The sequence below is a fragment of the Onychostoma macrolepis genome, chromosome 18, assembly GCF_012432095.1.
Source record: "Onychostoma macrolepis isolate SWU-2019 chromosome 18, ASM1243209v1, whole genome shotgun sequence".
In the NCBI taxonomy this organism is placed as follows: Eukaryota; Metazoa; Chordata; class Actinopteri; order Cypriniformes; family Cyprinidae; genus Onychostoma; species Onychostoma macrolepis.
In genome coordinates this window covers 11,947,351-11,964,857 of record NC_081172.1, presented here as the reverse complement: position 1 = coordinate 11,964,857, position 17,507 = coordinate 11,947,351, and the positions used below count along the sequence as shown (strand labels likewise).

General features: G+C 41.9%; 1 long non-coding RNA gene across 1 annotated transcript; it reads right to left on the bottom strand.

Annotated features, from left to right (window-relative positions):
• Positions 1-971: 971 nt before the first annotated feature.
• On the bottom strand, positions 972-14,468 carry LOC131524212 (uncharacterized). The gene is made up of 3 exons (XR_009266952.1): positions 14,170-14,468; positions 1,700-1,764; positions 972-1,035 (listed from the first exon to the last, which is right to left on the bottom strand). It is a non-coding gene; the product is annotated as an uncharacterized LOC131524212 (long non-coding RNA).
• Between the last annotated feature and the right edge of the window lie 3,039 nt (positions 14,469-17,507).

Below are 17,507 nucleotides of genomic sequence, written 5' to 3'. Positions count from 1 at the left end.
GCTCAGGCTCACTGCGTCCCCCCTCCATCACCTCATAGTGACAACTTAATACATACTGATAGACTGACTGCTTAATGCCACACCAGCCTTAGCATCTAATAAACAGGCTTGTTTAATAGGCCAGCATTAAGAGAGAAGGAACAAAGACGTTGCATTTTAGATTAAGGGCAACCTTCTGAAAGTGCAAAAGGTGTTAACAAAAGGGTAATTTGATATAGGTGCTTCTGCGATAGGCGTATATATAGGAACAAATGATCGGAGCATGTTTACCTTATAGCCAAGAGTAGGTTGACCTCCAAAGCAACACAGACCAAGTAGATCTCTGAGCTGCCATTATGAAATCTAAATTTAATGACGTTTGTCCAAACAGAAGATAAATGGTAAAAAATTAGCTTGTTAATTGGGGTCTGCAGGTCACATTGTTTGGTCCAGTTACACATTCTCCCCCTCATTAACACCCATTAAGACCTCATTTAAGGGGATCTAATTTTTTAATTGATTCTGGTTTAATTAATTTGTAATTAAAGAGGACCTCAGGAGAAGTTCTGCAAATTTTATGGCCCTTTGAAAAATTACATGTAGGGAGAGTGAGAGTCCCTTAGTTATAATATGAATGCTAAATTATGCACTGATGGAAAATACAAAATAGGAGGAGAGTGGAGCAGAAAATAACATCAAATATCTATAAGGAGCATCATTTAAAAATTATTATAAACCTAAAATACAAGGTAACGTAATATGCATTAAACAATGAACAATACTTTTGCAGAATTTATTAATCTTGATTCATTTTACTTCATATCACTAATACATTTTAATCATTTTAAGCTGTATAAATTAACATTGTTATTATGAACATAAATTAACAATTCACATTTAAGGAATAATACACCCAAAAATGAAAATTTGCTGAAAATGTACTCACCCTCAGGCCATCCGGGATGTAGATGAGTTTGAGAAAATTTAGCATTCCATCACTTGCTCACCAGTGGATCCTCTACAGTGAATAGGTGCCGTCAAAGAGAGTCCAAACAGCTGATAAAAACATCACAATAACTTTGTGAAGGGAAAAGCTGCATATAATTTTTTAATAAACAAATTCATCATTAAGATATTTTAACTTCAAACCATTGCTTCTGGCTAAAATAAGTGTCCTCTACCCATAACATTACTTTCTCCAGTGAAAAAAAAAAAAAAAAGTCATCTCGTCTGAATCAGGAGAGAAATATGCACAGATCAAGCACTGTTTACATACAGAAAAAGTCCAAAACAGTTCTAAACAAATATGTCGATGGATTTTGATTTAAGAGCACAGGGTTGGAGGAAGTGCTATTACAGATTATGGTATTTTGTCCAAATTTGTTTCTTACAAACATGCAGCTTTTCACTTCAAAATATGTTAAATATGTTACACTGGAGTCACATGGAATACGGACGGCACCCAATCTCTGCAGAGGATCCGCTGGTGAGTAAGCAATGTAATGCTAAATTTCTCCAAAATTGTTATGTTAAAGAAACAAACTCATCTACATCTTGGATGATCATTTTCGGGAGAACTATTCCTTTAATCTAGATTAATAAATGCTGAGAAAGATTGCTGTTCATTATTACTTGTTGATATCAATTGCATTAACTAAACGTGAACAAATGGAACCTTATTGTAAAGTATTACCAGTATATGCAGTTAAACAAGAATTACCTTGTGAGAGCCATCAAAGAGTCAAGTACACACTTCACTTCAACTGAAGCACAACACAGCAATTCCTGCAGAAGACAAATCCAACAGAAACAGAAAAAGACAACATCATAATGTTAATTACGATCAATTAGCCTGTGATACCATGCAAAAGAACATTCCTTACCCTTCAATTTGAGTACAGAGTGAAAAAAAAGGTTTAAATCACCAACCAAAAAGCAAGTGTGAACAACACGAGCCAAACATCTGTTGCACTCTCCTTGCTTCAGGTCAGACACATAAAGAGGAAAGGAGATCTATACATTTTTAATGGAACATAGAAATGTATAAATAGAGAATGGTAAGTGTGAAGTCCTGGCTCCAATTGACATTTCAATAAGTAGAACACAGCGTTACCGATCCATTCCCAACTTTCCTGAAACAATTATTGAGATGGTACCTTCAGGCCATGTGTGCTCGGCCTCCCTGGAGCCCCAGTGGCTGAAACAGTAATTGACTAAATTGTAGAACACATCGGGGCCATTTACTGTACAAATGTGCTGAAAATGAATCGTTTAAAAAGAAATGAGGGTGACTCTCAAATTAGCAGGGAAAATGATTGAGATGTGGCTCAGGGAATTAGGAAACATGATTTAGAGGTCTGCTAGAGCCAGAGTGTGTGTGTGTGTGTGTGTGTGTGTGTGTGAGTGAGAGAGTGAGAGAGAGAGAGAGAGAGAGAGTGTGAGTTAGAGTGGGCCGTTTTACACACCACACGGGTCTGACTCGTATTTAAACACTGCAGCACACACACGCACACACACACACACACACACACACACACATACACACACCTGACCTGTGCTTAAGCAATACACCATCATGATAATCATCTAGCGAGCGCACTGTCAGATTAGACATGACTGATGCATTCAGAAATTTATTCCAAAAGCCTAATCAACTGCTGTCAATGTTGCATTTGACCCCCTGTCTCACAATACTGAATTTTCTTGCCTAAAACAATAATGCATTTGACCTCAATCATAACTGCCAATCCCATGACACCTTGTCACTTTTTGCTAATACTTAATTTGTGCATAATTTCCACCAACTAGGGAGAGACTGCTACGTAAAAACGTTTTACCACCGGCCAAGATATTTCACCTACTCATTTTAAAAAAGCTTAAAACCGGCAACAACAACAAAGGGCAGAGTCACAGATCAAAGGACACAGCCCAAGATTGGTTTCAATGTCAACTGCTGCGAGGTGTTACAAAGTGATCTTAGCTACACATTACACAGTGTATCCATTTCCTAAGAACAATTCCAATAAATTACACCGTGTGGTAAAGGCGCTGACAGATTTGATTGATTGTCCTGCAGCCACTGTTGATTTTTGCTTCTTGTGTCTTTTTTTTTTTTTTTCAGCTCCCAGCGTTCTTTATTTCTTAATCATCCCTCACAGTTCTCTGCCAATTAACTGTAGATTTGTGCTCCTTGGTGGCCTGTAGATCTATGTGTAATGATGTGTTTATGATGAGCACTCTGGCATTTCGGACTGCTAGCCAGATGAAACTATACTGTCTCATTATGGTTATCCCTAGGTGGTAAACATAACTGCACATTAATACATATCTAGATGCACAAATACATACATATCTTTACATGTATATCCAATACATACATGCAGAGCAGGGCCTGATCTTAAAGAGACAGTGTTGCTCAACCTAGCAGTGTCGGGGGAAGCTACTTTGAAACTATAACTTGTCAAAGTAGAAGCTAATCACTATTTTAAGTAGTTTAACTACAACTAATGTTTAGTTTTGAAAAAGAAGTTAGCTGTGCTACAATCTTTAATATCAAGCTTACTAAAATGTAGTTATTTAAGGGGCTTTGTATGCATACTATACAAGAATAAAATGTACAATTTAGAGGCAAATTTTATAAATTAGAGATGCATTTTCCTTAATTAGGGTGAAAGTACAAACTTAAACAGGTGTATACTATAACAAAATATTCCAATTTACACAACATCACAAACATAGTAGAACAGGGACTTGAATCAGTGAATCATTTTTCCATCAGTTCATTTACATGTACAGGCTAAACTAGTGGTTCTCCACGGGGGGAGATTAATAATTTTAAATTATGTTAAAATTAGATTTAATTATTTATTTAATTAAAACTTCATTCAAATACTTACACACACCCACCAATTTTTTATTTTTTTAAATCTAGATTTAAACTGAAATCATACTGCTGTTCCGTACAGTGGGTATGGATAGCACTGGGAAAGTGTACCCAAGTAGGGGAACGCTACGGAAGCCACATACTGCATAAAGGAGGTACCATGTGGAGATTACACATATAGACTGGCCTAGGGCAGTACTACATATTGAAGTCTCTGAGGTAGACTCAGCCAGCCTGGGGTGAGATCAATACACAGCAGAGACAGCAGAAGGTCTCTGCCAGGGAAAGACACGGGCTCAACGTGATGGGAGCCGTACCGTGGAAAAATACACATGTGGGATCACCCGAAGGGGAATCACTACACACAGGCACCTAGCCCAGCACAAGGGCTGACCTTGGGCAAACACACGAGTGCTGGACCTGGCGTCTGGCGCTCCGCCACGTCTGACTGCCGAGGGTGTGGGAGGAACTTCAACAGGGTTCGCTAAGGGCAACTGAACTGAGAAGCAGTAAAAGCGCATGTATCCAGTCTGTAGAGGGGAATGGCGTAGCAAGCATGATCGACACAGAGCGGGTCCGGTGTTACTGGCCACCTGAGGCGAGTACACGGGAGGACATGGGCTCTACACAGAGATTATAGAATCTCGCAAACGTGTTAGGTGACGTCCAGCCGGCAGCCCTACAGATGTCTGCTATCGAGGCACCCCGCGCCAATGCCCAAGAAGAAGCAACGCCTCTCGTAGAGTGTGCTCTTACTCCGAGGGGGCACGGCAAGCGCCGGGCCTGGTAAGCTAGGACTATAGCCTTCACTATCCAGTGGGCAAGTCTTTTTTTTGGAGACAGCCTTTCCCTTCTGCTGTCCTCCAAAGCAGACAAAGAGCTGGTCTGAGGTCCTAAAGCTCTGCGTGCAGTCCACGTAAACGTGCAAGGCGCAGACAGGACAGAGCAGAGCAATGGCTAGGTCTGCCTCCTCCCAGGGCAGCGCTTGCAAGTTCACCACCTGAACCCTAAAGGGCGTGGTGGGAACTTTGGGCACATATCCAAGCCGGGGTCTCAGGACAACGTGAGAGTTACCCGGTCCGAATTCTAGGCATGAATCGTCGACCGAAAATGCCTGCAGGTCCCCTACCCTCTTGACCGAGGCCAATGCTGTGAGGAGCACTGTCTTCAATGACAGAAACTTAAGCTCTACTGACTGCAGAGGCTCGAAGGGCTCCTCCTTCAAGGCCGTCAGGACCGAGGGGAGATCCCAAGAGGTTACAAGATGAGGGCGCGGAGGATTTAACCTCCTCGCCCCTCTGAGGAACCTGATGACCAAGTCGTGCTTCCCGACAGACTTACCTTCTACTGCATCGTGATGTGCGGCAATAGAGGCAACATACACTTTGAGGGTGGAGGGAGACAGCCTTCGCTCCAACCCATCTTGCAGAAAAGACAACACAACCCTGATTGGGCATCTACGGGGGTCTTCCCGGCATGAAGAGCACCAATCGACGAACAGGTTCCACTTCAGCCTTTAAGCGCGTCTTGTAGACGGGGCTCTAGCTGAAGTGATGGTGTTTACTACCGCAGGAGGTAGCCCACCTAGAACCTCCATGTCCTGTCCAGGGACCACACGTGGAGATTCCACAAGTCTGGACGTGGGTGCCAGAGGGTGCCCTCTCTCTGAGAAAGGAGATCCTTCCTCAGAGGAATTTTCCAAGGAGGGGCTGTCACGAGGAGCATCAGTTCTGGGAACCAAGTCCAATCGGGCCAGTGTGGCACCACCAAAAGGACTTTCTCCTCGTCCTCCCTGACCTTGCACAGGGTCTGTGCGAGAAGGCTCACTGGGGGAAATGCATATTTACGTAGGCACTGAGGCCAGCTGTGTGCCAGCGTGTCCGTGCCGAGGGTCCCCTCGGACAGGGAGTAAAACAGCTGGCAGTGGGACGTGTCTGGGGAGGCAAACAGATCTACCTGGGCGTCCCCGAAGTGTCTCCAAATCAGCTGGACTGTCTCGGGGTGGAGTCGCCATTCTCCCGGAAGGGCGGGCTGACGTGAGAGCTCGTCGGCTGCACAATTGAGCTCGCCTAGGACATGAACGGCACAAAGCGACCTCAGATGACTCCAAAGGAGGAGATGGTGGGCGAGTTGCAACATGCGACGGGAGCGTAGACCACCTTGGTGGTTGATGTATGCAACGGTCGCGGTGTTGTCCATATGGACCAGCACATGCTTGCTGTGTAGCAGCGATTTGAAGCGGCGCAGAGCAATCCATACTTCTAGCAACTCGAGGCAGTTGATGTGCCACTTCAGTCGGGACCCTGTCCAGAGCACCGCAGCTGCATACCCATTGCACATGGCACCCCAGCCCATGGCAGAGGCATATGTTGATACAACAATATGCCTGGACACTTGCACTAGTGGCACTTCTGCCCGAAGAAAAGCAAGATCTGACCACGGGCTGAAGATCTGATGCCAGGACGGGGTGACTGAGACCCGGTACGTGCCGCGTTGCCATGCCCATCTTGGGACCCGGTCGTGAAGCCGGTCATGAAGCGGTCTCATATGAAGCAATCCGAGCGGCGTGGCAGCGGCTGTGAATGCCATATGCCCCAGGAGCCTCTGTTTCAGTGGAACAGTCCTCTTGCGCTGGAAAGATTCCAGGCAGCTCAGCATCAACTGAGCACGCTCTACTGAGAGACGTGCTGTGAGGTTGACCGAGTCCAACTCCATGCCGAGAAAAGAGATCCTCTGCACAGGGGAGAGTTTGCTCTTTTCCCAGTTGACCCGAAGCCCCAACCGGATGAGGTGGCTGAGCACCGTGTCCCTGTGTTCGCACAACTGCGCTAGAGATTGGGGCAGTATGTGCCAGTCGTCGAGGTAGTTGAGAACGCGAATGCCTGCCTCCCTTAATGGAACAAAGGCTGCCTCCACGACCTTGGTGAAGACACGAGGCTACAGCCCTTCGAATGCAAAGCGAAGAAACGGTCTGTGTCGAGGGAGGATTGAGACATGAAAGTACGCATCCTTCAAGTCGATCGCTGCAAACCAATCGAAGGGACGGATGCATTGAAAGATGCGTTTCTGCATCAACATCCTGAACGGGAACTTGTGAAGGGCCCGGTTCAGAACGCACAGGTCCAAGATTGGTTGAAACCCACCGCCTTTCTTGGGTACGATGAAGTAGGGGCTGTAGAACCCTGACTTCATCTCAGCTGGAGGGACCGGCTCTATCGCATCCTTCGCCAGCAGACTTCTGCACGCAAGACAGGAGCATCTTTGTTCAACACAGAGGTGAACCGAACGCCGCTGAACTTGGGAGGACACCGGGCGAATTGAATCGCGTAGCCGAGTCTGATGGTTTTCAGGAGCCAGCGAGACGGCCTGGGGAGCGCTAGCCAGGCCCCAAGAGACCGTACAAGCGGGACCGGGGAACCACCAACGTACCCGCGGTGGGGCAACGAAGTGGAGCACAGGGACCTGACTCGGAAGGCAGTGCGTCCCGAAGTGGGGTCTGAATGGCGGTGCGACACTTACCTGGCTCCACGGCTGGGCAGGGGTTGCGGGAGAAGGCATCGCATCCTTGGACCGGACCCTACTGCCCACTGGCAAAAGGAGAGGGGGATGGGAGTGTAGAGACTTTGTCTCATGCACCGCCATCCTCGCCCTCTTGGGATCCAGAGAAAAAGGAAACTGCTCTTTTTTTAAAGTTTTGGGTACCACTGGCTGGGGAGCGGAACAAAACAAAAAGGGAACAAAAGATTCTCCACCCGGCCCTCCTCCGGGGGAAGGAGTGGTGCGGTCACCATCTCCTGAAGAGCAGGATCCGAAGACTCCGGGTCGCCCATCTCAGGGACGGAGGGCGCCCTCAGCAACGAGCAGATGGAGGGGCTGCAGCCAGCGGCTGCGTGGTGAAAGCAGCAGACGGCCTGCGCTCCCAGGAACCAATCGTCCAGCCTCGAGCGTTTGGGAGAAGGAGGCCTCCAGTGGAGCCCGACGCTCTCAGAGGCCCGGGAAAGCATAACAGTCAGTTCTGGATCTGACTCGGGCAACGCCACTCTTCCTGACGGAGGCAGCGCAGCCGAATAGTTGTTCCCGCAATGAGAACATGACTCATCCACGAGCGCTACTTCAGCGTGCTGAAAGCCCAAGCATGAGACACAGTGATCGTAACCATCAGATGAAGCCAGGAAACAACCACATCCAGAAACACACGAGCGGGAAGCCATCTTTAAAAAGACACCCGTCGCTCGTAGAGCTCTTTTAGAAAAAACACTCTTTTAGAGAAAGCGCTAAAGCGCCCAGGGGAGGTCGCGGCGAGACCGCAGTTTGATAGGCTGCAGCAAGCCGTGAGAGGAGAAGCAGCAGCAATGGATCGGCAACCCCCGCTGACACACCGTAACACCAATGCCGAGACTTGCTGTGGAAACACTCTCGGAGATTCTCTGAAAAGGCTCGGCTCCGAAGCAAAAAGCTGATGTGCGTTTGCATGCACTCTCCTTTTATACTCGAGCTGCGGAGCGGGTGCACATGGCTAAACACGCACGCCAACTGTCATTGGCTTGTTTTGTTAACACTCGAAGGTGATTGGGCTCTCAGGCGAGATCCCATTTACGTCAGTCACTTGACGTTACGTCAAATGTGACTGACTGAAAGGGAACATGCAGCATTGTCATAATTACAGCAGAAATACTAGAAGCATAGGCGGAGCGTGTGTAAGGCTGGGGACATGACGTTTGTTGTGAACAAAGCGAAAATAAATAGTGTCGACTGCGGCATTAAATTAAGATCGGCTCATGTTATTTCATTTTAGGCGTTTTTAAAGTGTTGCACATTTTAACCAATCACACACAATTCTGTTGAGCTTAGGAATGCAATGGCCAATCAGAGGCGTTCAGATGAGTCATCACTGAAACTCATCAGTTTTGAGTGTGCGTGCATTCTCTGATTGAATTCCGGACTCTTGCGAATTCTCTCATCATAAACAACAAAGCGCAGATGTATGTACAATGTAAGTAAGAGATTCAGTTCACAGTGTATACAGCTTCAGTGATTATAACTATAGTTTTGTTTTGTTTTTTGAGAGTGCTTAAACTCGCGATAGATCAAAGTTAGTGATAATGTCACTTTCTATATACCTATAATTTATTTGCTGTTTGAATCGCGCTCACGAAAAGCACTCGAGAAACAGTATCTCTTCCGCGGCTTGGTACGATTTCAACCTTTTTTTTTTTTTGGAAAGAGCAAGAGACTTTACGAAAATCACATTACATGATTTGACTGATTTTTACGTAGAGAGCGTGACAGCGCACCGCATTAAAATAAATGAGCATTCACGTTTTCACTTTGAGAGCAAGGGGGCCCCCTGGTGTTTCGGGGGCCCTACGCAGCTTGTGTATTCTGCTTATAGGGAGGATCGGCTCTGTTAATAGCCTACATGACACCCATGTCTGGTTCTTGCCTAAACAGGTTTATGATGTTTAACAAATTTGGCTGCTTTTAGCCTTACCCTGGAGTTGGTTCACCCTCCGTCTATGACTAGAAGACATTTTTAGCCAATATAAGAGGCTTTTGAATATTGTGTTGGACAATGGGGGACACCTTCAGGTCAAAAAAGGTTGAGAACCACTGGTCTAAACAAACCAGAATTTTCATTGTTACAAACAAGAGAGGACCATTCAAACAAATTGGTTTATATAGAAGCCTATTCAACAATCCAATGACATAATAAAAATTTTTATCCAAATTTTATAATTTAGATATGCATTTTCTCAGTGTGCATATCAGTATACAGCTTGAACAGATACATTTATGCTAAACACAACAAAACATTCTAGTTTACATAACTGAGTTGAAAACATAGTAGTAAGTACATGGACTTGACGCAGTAAATATTTTTTTAAATAAGTTAATTTATTGAAGCATCTAAATTAATTGATTCAGTAAAATGAATTATATTTTCCATCAATACACAGAGAGAGAAAAAGGACCATTTAGGGACATTTGATTATTCCTTCAGCTCTGACATTAAAAACAGATATGTACTTTGAAAATCATTGCTACTTTTATTGCTTACTCCTCAACACTAGTACCTAACGTGTCACTCCACAGCGTTCAAAATGTTGACCAATTTAAGTCTATCAGTGATGGAGCCGCTCCTGGCTATTTACAGCAATGTTCACGTAATCTTTCTTTAATGGAAAATTTGCTGCTTATCGATCTACACTTTGCAATGCCTGCCAGCCACACTCCAATTATGACAGCTGTCAAAAGCATTCACATGCTCTCCATACACCTGATGTGAAGTCACGGCACACTGTTGACTTACTACCGATAGTCTGATCAGTTTATTTTGATGTGATACTACTATACTAGTACATATTGACTTTACCAAAAATCCATCTGGAGTAAAAATTTGTGAAGAAACAAAAGTGTGTTTTCTATGTTTCTGCGTTAACTCCAGGCCAGAGCTGTGGTTCGCTGGCCGTGGCTATTAGGTTCTGTGATTTGCTATTCCGATCGCGCTCTCTTTACAGCCCATTTCCTCTCCACACAATAACATAAAAGACCATTTTTGTTCAATATCAAAGACTCCAACCGAATAATCACAAGGGTGAAACTGTAACTATTTTACAGGTACCTCTGGGATATCCCCACACAACAGGGGTGTCAAAATCAGCGCAAAGAAAAGTTTCTGCAGGGCAAAGCCTGTTTTGGCATTTGTTCCAACATCTGCCTATAATTACTTAATTATCCCAATCAGTTACTAGCTCTGACATTAACATTTCACCAAATGCTAAATCATAGCCGAAAGTTGCCCTGTTCTATGCTGCCACGGTGTTAAAACGGATCATGAAAAATGCATAGATGATAATGTACATGGATACTTAACTAATTGAGCCAATTAAGGTGGGAGAATTGGTTTGAATGAGAGCAGGGGAAACAGTGCCCTGAAGGAACCCGCTCTGACACCTCTGATATACTGCTGTGACTTTCACTATTCAGTCATTCAAGCCCCGGGTCATATTTCGGCAGACAAAAGAACTTGCCCTCAGTCTAATGGCTTGGTTAAAATCAACATAAAAGCAAGCAGCATGTCTTTAAATACAACAGAGAACTTCTTCAGGCCACACGCATGCTCTAAGGGTGGAAGATATATAAATAGTGTAAAAGCAGAGAGTCAATTTCACTGAAAAGTTTTCTACAGCACTAATGGGGTATATTGTGAAATGTATGTGAAACGATAGAACGATGGATAGAATGATGGACAGATGGACAGACAGATAGATAACAGACAGAAGGACAGACAGACAGATAGATAGACCTGTGGACAGATAGACAGACCTATGGACAGATAGATGATAGACAGACGGACAGACAGATAGACAGACAGAGCTATGGACAGACAGATAAACAGAAGACAGAAAAATAGATGATAGAAAGACGGACGGACAGACGGACAGATAGATAGACAAATAGATGACGGACAGAAAGACAGACAGATGATAGATAGAAAGACGGACAGACAGATAGACAGACCAATGGACAGACAGATGATAGATAGAAAGATGGACAGATAGACAGACCAATAGAGAGATAGATAGATGAGAAACAGACAGACAGACAGACCAATAGAGAGATAGATAGATAGATAGATAGATAGATAGATAGATAGATAGATAGATAGATAGATAGATAGATAGATAGATAGATAGATAGATAGATAGATAGATAGATAGATAGATGAGAAACAGACAGACAGACCAATAGAGAGATAGATACAGATAGATGAGAAACAGACACAGACAGACAGACCAATAGAGAGATACAGATAGATGAGAAACAGACAGACAGACAGACAGACAGACAGACAGACAGACAGACAGACAGATAGATAGACAGATAGACAGATAGATAGATAGATAGATAGATAGATAGATAGATAGATAACAATAAAGAAAGAATAATAAAGAGAGAATGATAAGTAGATATATAGATTATTAAAAAAGACAACCCACTGGATGTGAAATAAAGAAAACATCACTATTCTAAAGGTCATCCTGTAGAAACACAAAGAAAAGAACAGGCAATACTCATGCTGAATATGCCAGAACATGGATCTGCAAAGGGCCTTGATGCAGAAACACAAAGTCATTGGAGACCTGAGAAGAGATGAATGATTTGGTTGGGTTGAGAACAACACCCTCTAAAAATCCAAATCTGTGAAATCACCAGACCCACCCCCTCAAAAAAAAAAGACATATTGGAGCCCTACGGTTGTGATTTCCTTCTTGCTATAGATGCATAAATAAACATAGAAATAAATACACAGAGGACACAGGCTGTGAGTGGCTGGCCAAGTGGGGCAGCTGTTATTAAAAGGGCTATTTATCACTGTCACCCTGCTCAGGTTTCATCCCTATCTGCCCGCCAGCGTTGTCACTAGGCCGCACAGGAACAATGAGGCTCATCCAAGCAGACCCAGCCCCACTGTTTGCACCCACTCACCCACACACACAAACATATACATAGACTCTCTTTCCTATACATTCACATGCCAAAATCAGGCTTCAACTCAAAATGCAGGCTTGCATGAAAGGACACATGGCTAGTGCGTTGATATGAAATGAACATATGCAATCTATAGCATAAACTAACTAAACTCACTGAAAAGACCCTGCAAACCCATTTCAGACCCCCTCCCTCACACAACAGCACCTTTTATTTTACGCTCCGGTGACTTATCGATTATAGCAACAATTACCCACTAATCTCTGCAGGTTGTGTTAAGTGAATTCCCCCTTTGTTGGACAATAACTAAACAGGGCTGTTGTATAAACCTTGTTGCCTGAGGGTTCAGGTCTGCACGCTTCCAATCACATCATTAAATTTACATATAGGTAATAAATTAGCAACCGCAAGACTCCACCCATCAATTACTTTATCCCAGAAGAGGGACCATGATAGACACACACTTGGCTTTCCAGGTCAAGCATTTACCCTGGTTTAAGTCCTCACAGACCTTAGTAAGCCACAACATTGATTTAAAATTACAGGGTGGTTGCATTTTTAAAAAAAAAATTATTTTATTTATTTTTTTAGAGAAATGTGAAATCAGAGGCCTCATATTCATCGAGACTGAGGGTGCACATACTACATATGATTTTGATATATTAAAAAAAACAAAACACTGCCATTTCCATGCAACATAAGGGCATCTGCATCTTAACTGAAAACTGTAACAGTCATTTTTCAGGTCTTTATGATGGGGATTATCAATAAATAGTTCCATTTGGTGGATTTCTGAAAAATAATGCCCATAAATGTCATTACATGCCTGAGCATTCAAAACAAAAAAAACTCAGTGCACAGATGTAGAAACCTGCTTAATGTACTGTTAATTACTGATATTAACTTTTTACAGCCAATTATTCGCAAGAAATGCATTTTCCAAAAATATAACAGCATAAATAAAAACAAAAATCACAATTTAAACTATTATAATCTATTATAAAATACTATAATAACATTATTGCACAATGTTTAATTGCAATGCACAAAATGAAGAAGAAAAAAAAAAAAAGCATCTTAAGGTCTCCGTCCAAGTTCTATGGTCCTGTATAGTCACAGTCTGCATCGCCTAAATTCATGAAGCTGCTGGACTGTGTAAAGCTTAATCAAGTGCTTGCTTAACCAACTCAATCCTCCTTAATTCCTATTAATTTAGCATAATAGCAATCCTCTCATCTGGAATTAGCGACAGCCCAGCAGAAACCCTCCAGTCTCTGTGGAGCAGCAAACAGTCCAGCCAGCACATTCACATGCAATTCGATATGTATGTACATACAAGTGTGTAGATGAAAATGGTTAAAATTCATAACCCTTGCATAAGACCCCCATCAAATCTGCTTTACACCTGTATTACATTTTCCTCTTCAATCAGCAGCTTTTGGGTCGAGCGTACAACTCGCACTTCCCATGAGAAGCAGAAAGCCATTACAGAGAGCCAGGGCTCATTTGCAGAAAGATTGGAGATCTAACATCACATCTGAGAAAAAAAGAGAATGAGTATCAAAGTGGATAACAGGAATGATTTATTTCACTTTCTTTCCTCCATTTTTTTTCCCCTTTGTAAAGGATTGCGCTTTGCTGCTTGCTCTCTGAAAAAGTGTATTTAAAGTGGATGGCTATTTCATTGAATGCAACTATAAGATCTGTGATGACTAGACACGATTTCTGCTGTAACTATTAGAATGCATATATATAGATGTATAAAACACAGAAACACACATATACACATTTCTAAGAGGAATAAAAATCTTGACCTTCAGTAAATGCCGTTAACCTCCAGCTGGAAAGAGCGTGCCCTTGGAACAGCAGATGTATGAACTTTGGCGACCCTTAGAGATGGTCGATACACATTCAAGAGGTGAATAGGTGTTAACCCTCATGTTGTGTTCCAGCCATTTTGACCTGGAGAGGATTTGTTCTTTTCCGAACATGCTAGTTAATGACTTTGCTCACACAGGGTATAACAACTTAACAAAAATGTTTTGATAATTTTTGGAGTATTTTTTCCCCACCTTGTTACACTTGTACACTTATTACCAAATACTGGATTCAATCTTTTTATCAACTTGTTTTCTTTCAATTAGCAAAGGTTTTGTATTTGATCGTAGGCCTCACTGATCTGAGATTATGCAGCTCAGTTTTTAAGTGAACAATGATTTTGAGTGAAAATTATCCACAAATAATGTTTTTTTTTTCCCACTCAAAAACTGAAGTACATAAGTTCAGATAAATGAGCCCTATGACCAATGAGTTCCAAAACCTGTTCTAATTGAAAGAAAACAAACTGACAAAAAGACTGAACCCCAAGATTTGTGGATAATATAGCATAATCAGAGATTTACAAGAAATTATTTAAAAGGCCGGTTAAAAAACACCAAGGAATTTCAGCACAACATAAGGGTTAAATGAGTATAACCTACATCAAAAAAACAAGAAAAGAAAGTGAAAGCTGGATTAAACCATAGAAAGAATCTTTACATCATTCATACTTATTTTAAATATAAATATAAACAAGCCGTACCACCTCAGGTTCCTTAGACTAGCGTAAACTCCTTCAATAAAAAACAGAACAGAATCTGAATGCAGAAGCAAAAACAAAGCATTAGTTCAAAATATTGTAATAATGCTTTTCTCAAGAACAGATATAATGTAGCCTGTGGCAACAAGGGCATCGCTGCACACTAGCAGGGGGTAAAAGACAAACTTGGGGTGGGGGGAGGGGCCCGTCTGGTTTTTAATGACCCAAAACTTTAAATACTGCATAATATATAATAAAATGGAGAGTTCATTTAACTCTCACAATAATTCATGGAGACACCATTAGTATCCATTATTCTTAATGTCAACACTGTAAACAGTAAATATGAGCGAGGCATCTTCCAAGCTCCAAGGGAGAAGCACAAGCGAAGCTGTAATCAGCTCGAAGGAGAACCAAAAACAATGCATTAAGCTAAATGTTCGAAAATATCAAAACAGAAAACATGAATTCAGACGAGATACATTTGCACGGATGTGTCAGTCAGATGATGAGCCATTAACATAAAGCACGTATTAGCACGCATTCATAAATAACATAATCTGCACTGTGCACTTCAAATGAACAACTTTTTTAATGAACTTCTGCATTAATTAATGTTGCATTTATTTAAACACCAACTAAAGAGCGCTTCAGAGACGGCCTTGAGGAATTGTTCTGTGTGAATCGTAAATCGCTTGCCTGAATCCAGACTTGAAAGGGTCAGTGCCTCGCATGACTGACAGCCACTGGAACCACCTGCAGCCTGTAGCTGTAGAAATACTGATTGGCACAGTGGGCATGCTGCCTTTCAGCTGGCCTTTTCAAAATAAAAAATGCAGAGAGGAAAAAAAAAAAAAAAGGAGAAAGGAAAATAAAATAGAAATATAGAGCCACTTGTCATCCCTTCCAATCTGCTTAGTAATGAGAAGGCTTTCCCCTCTGGGTAAAAAGATCTGCTTTAATAGATTTTTAATGGCTTTTCCCCTCTCTATAAGAACCACTCTCAGCACCCAATAGCATGTGGAAAAAAACATCAAGTAATTCCAGCCTCAGTGGTGTGAGGTCAGCAATTATAATACACAGAAATCACTAAGGCTTTAACAATTGCACTAAATCCATTTTCATTTTTCTGTCTGATAATGCTATGCTAACATGATGCAATAAGGGAAGTCTCTATTAAAACATACTTACTATCACAGGGCAGGAATGGTTGTATCATGGGGTCAGTTGTAACAACAACACTTGGAAAGTACAGTGATCACCATCATACATGACTTCCTTCCTCCTAAACTGGCAGTCGAATATAAAACAAAAAGGATTAACAATTTAGAGGTATAACATTTGTGACTTGATCAGGTTAATGCAGGCAAAATAACATAATGGCATCATATGAATCAGATTTTAATTTAATTTAATACGCAACAGTTACTCAAAACTATCACCTAAACGTTAAAAACAAGCACACACAAGTATGGCAGAGGAAACAGAGAGGTCTGTAACACTAATTGCAATTTACTTCAAATTATGTCACAAAAACTTAAATATTGGACAGTGTATAAGCCAAAATCTGACAATTGTGAAAGTGACTAAAGCTGTCTTTACACAAGAGTTAAGGCTGCTCTGTGCCTGCTCAAAGACTAAATTCTGCCTTCCCAGACCCACCCCGGCCTGTAGTATCAAAGTATACAGTTGTAGTTGCTCTTACTCTTATTATATTTTCCCTTAATACTTTTTGAAATGGAATGCTTAAAATGGAATAGGGTGGGGGGAGGGAAGACTTCATGCATGTAATAAAATAAGCACTGTAATGTAGAAATTTTAACTGCCCAAGTTAACTCAGGTTGTAACAAAAGCACTCTTTGTACTTGACATTAATTTACATAGTTTAGGGATAGGTTTAATACTTCAAAACTTTAATTCATGGCAGATAAATGTGGAAAACTCTTGAAGTTTGAAATAAATGGTGTAACCAAATAGGCCTACTGAGTTACAGTCATTTAAAAAAAAAAAAAAAAGTGTTATATAACCACTCAACTTCACCTGCTAATACTTGTAGACTGGACCCAACAAGACAATGGTATTTGTGAAACTGAAGTGGTGGGTTAAAATAATCCAAACCAAACAACTGACAAAATTGTAAGTAAACTAATTATATTTTGTATATTTACCTACAAGACAGTCACATGATAGTTTCATTAGAAAGTAAATTACACTCTTACAGTTTTTCTCGATTGCTAACACATTATAACTGATTCATTTGGCCCAATTTTCCAAACGTTTCTCAAAACTTTTAACACATTCCACCTGCTTTCACACATGCTCCAATTTGCTCAATGTTTTCTGCAAAACTCTACACAATAACAGCATCATTTTGCAAATACACAATATAACTACCTCAAGAATCACAAAATGAACACAAATAGCACACATTTATCCGTGTTTGAACAATCAGTAGCAAAACTGATGACACGGCAGTCAGAATCTCAGGATAATATGAACAAGAGCACAGGTGGTTATGGGTTTTGGAAAATGAATCCTGGTAGTGGGAGACAAAGAGGAATAGGATGAGAAAAG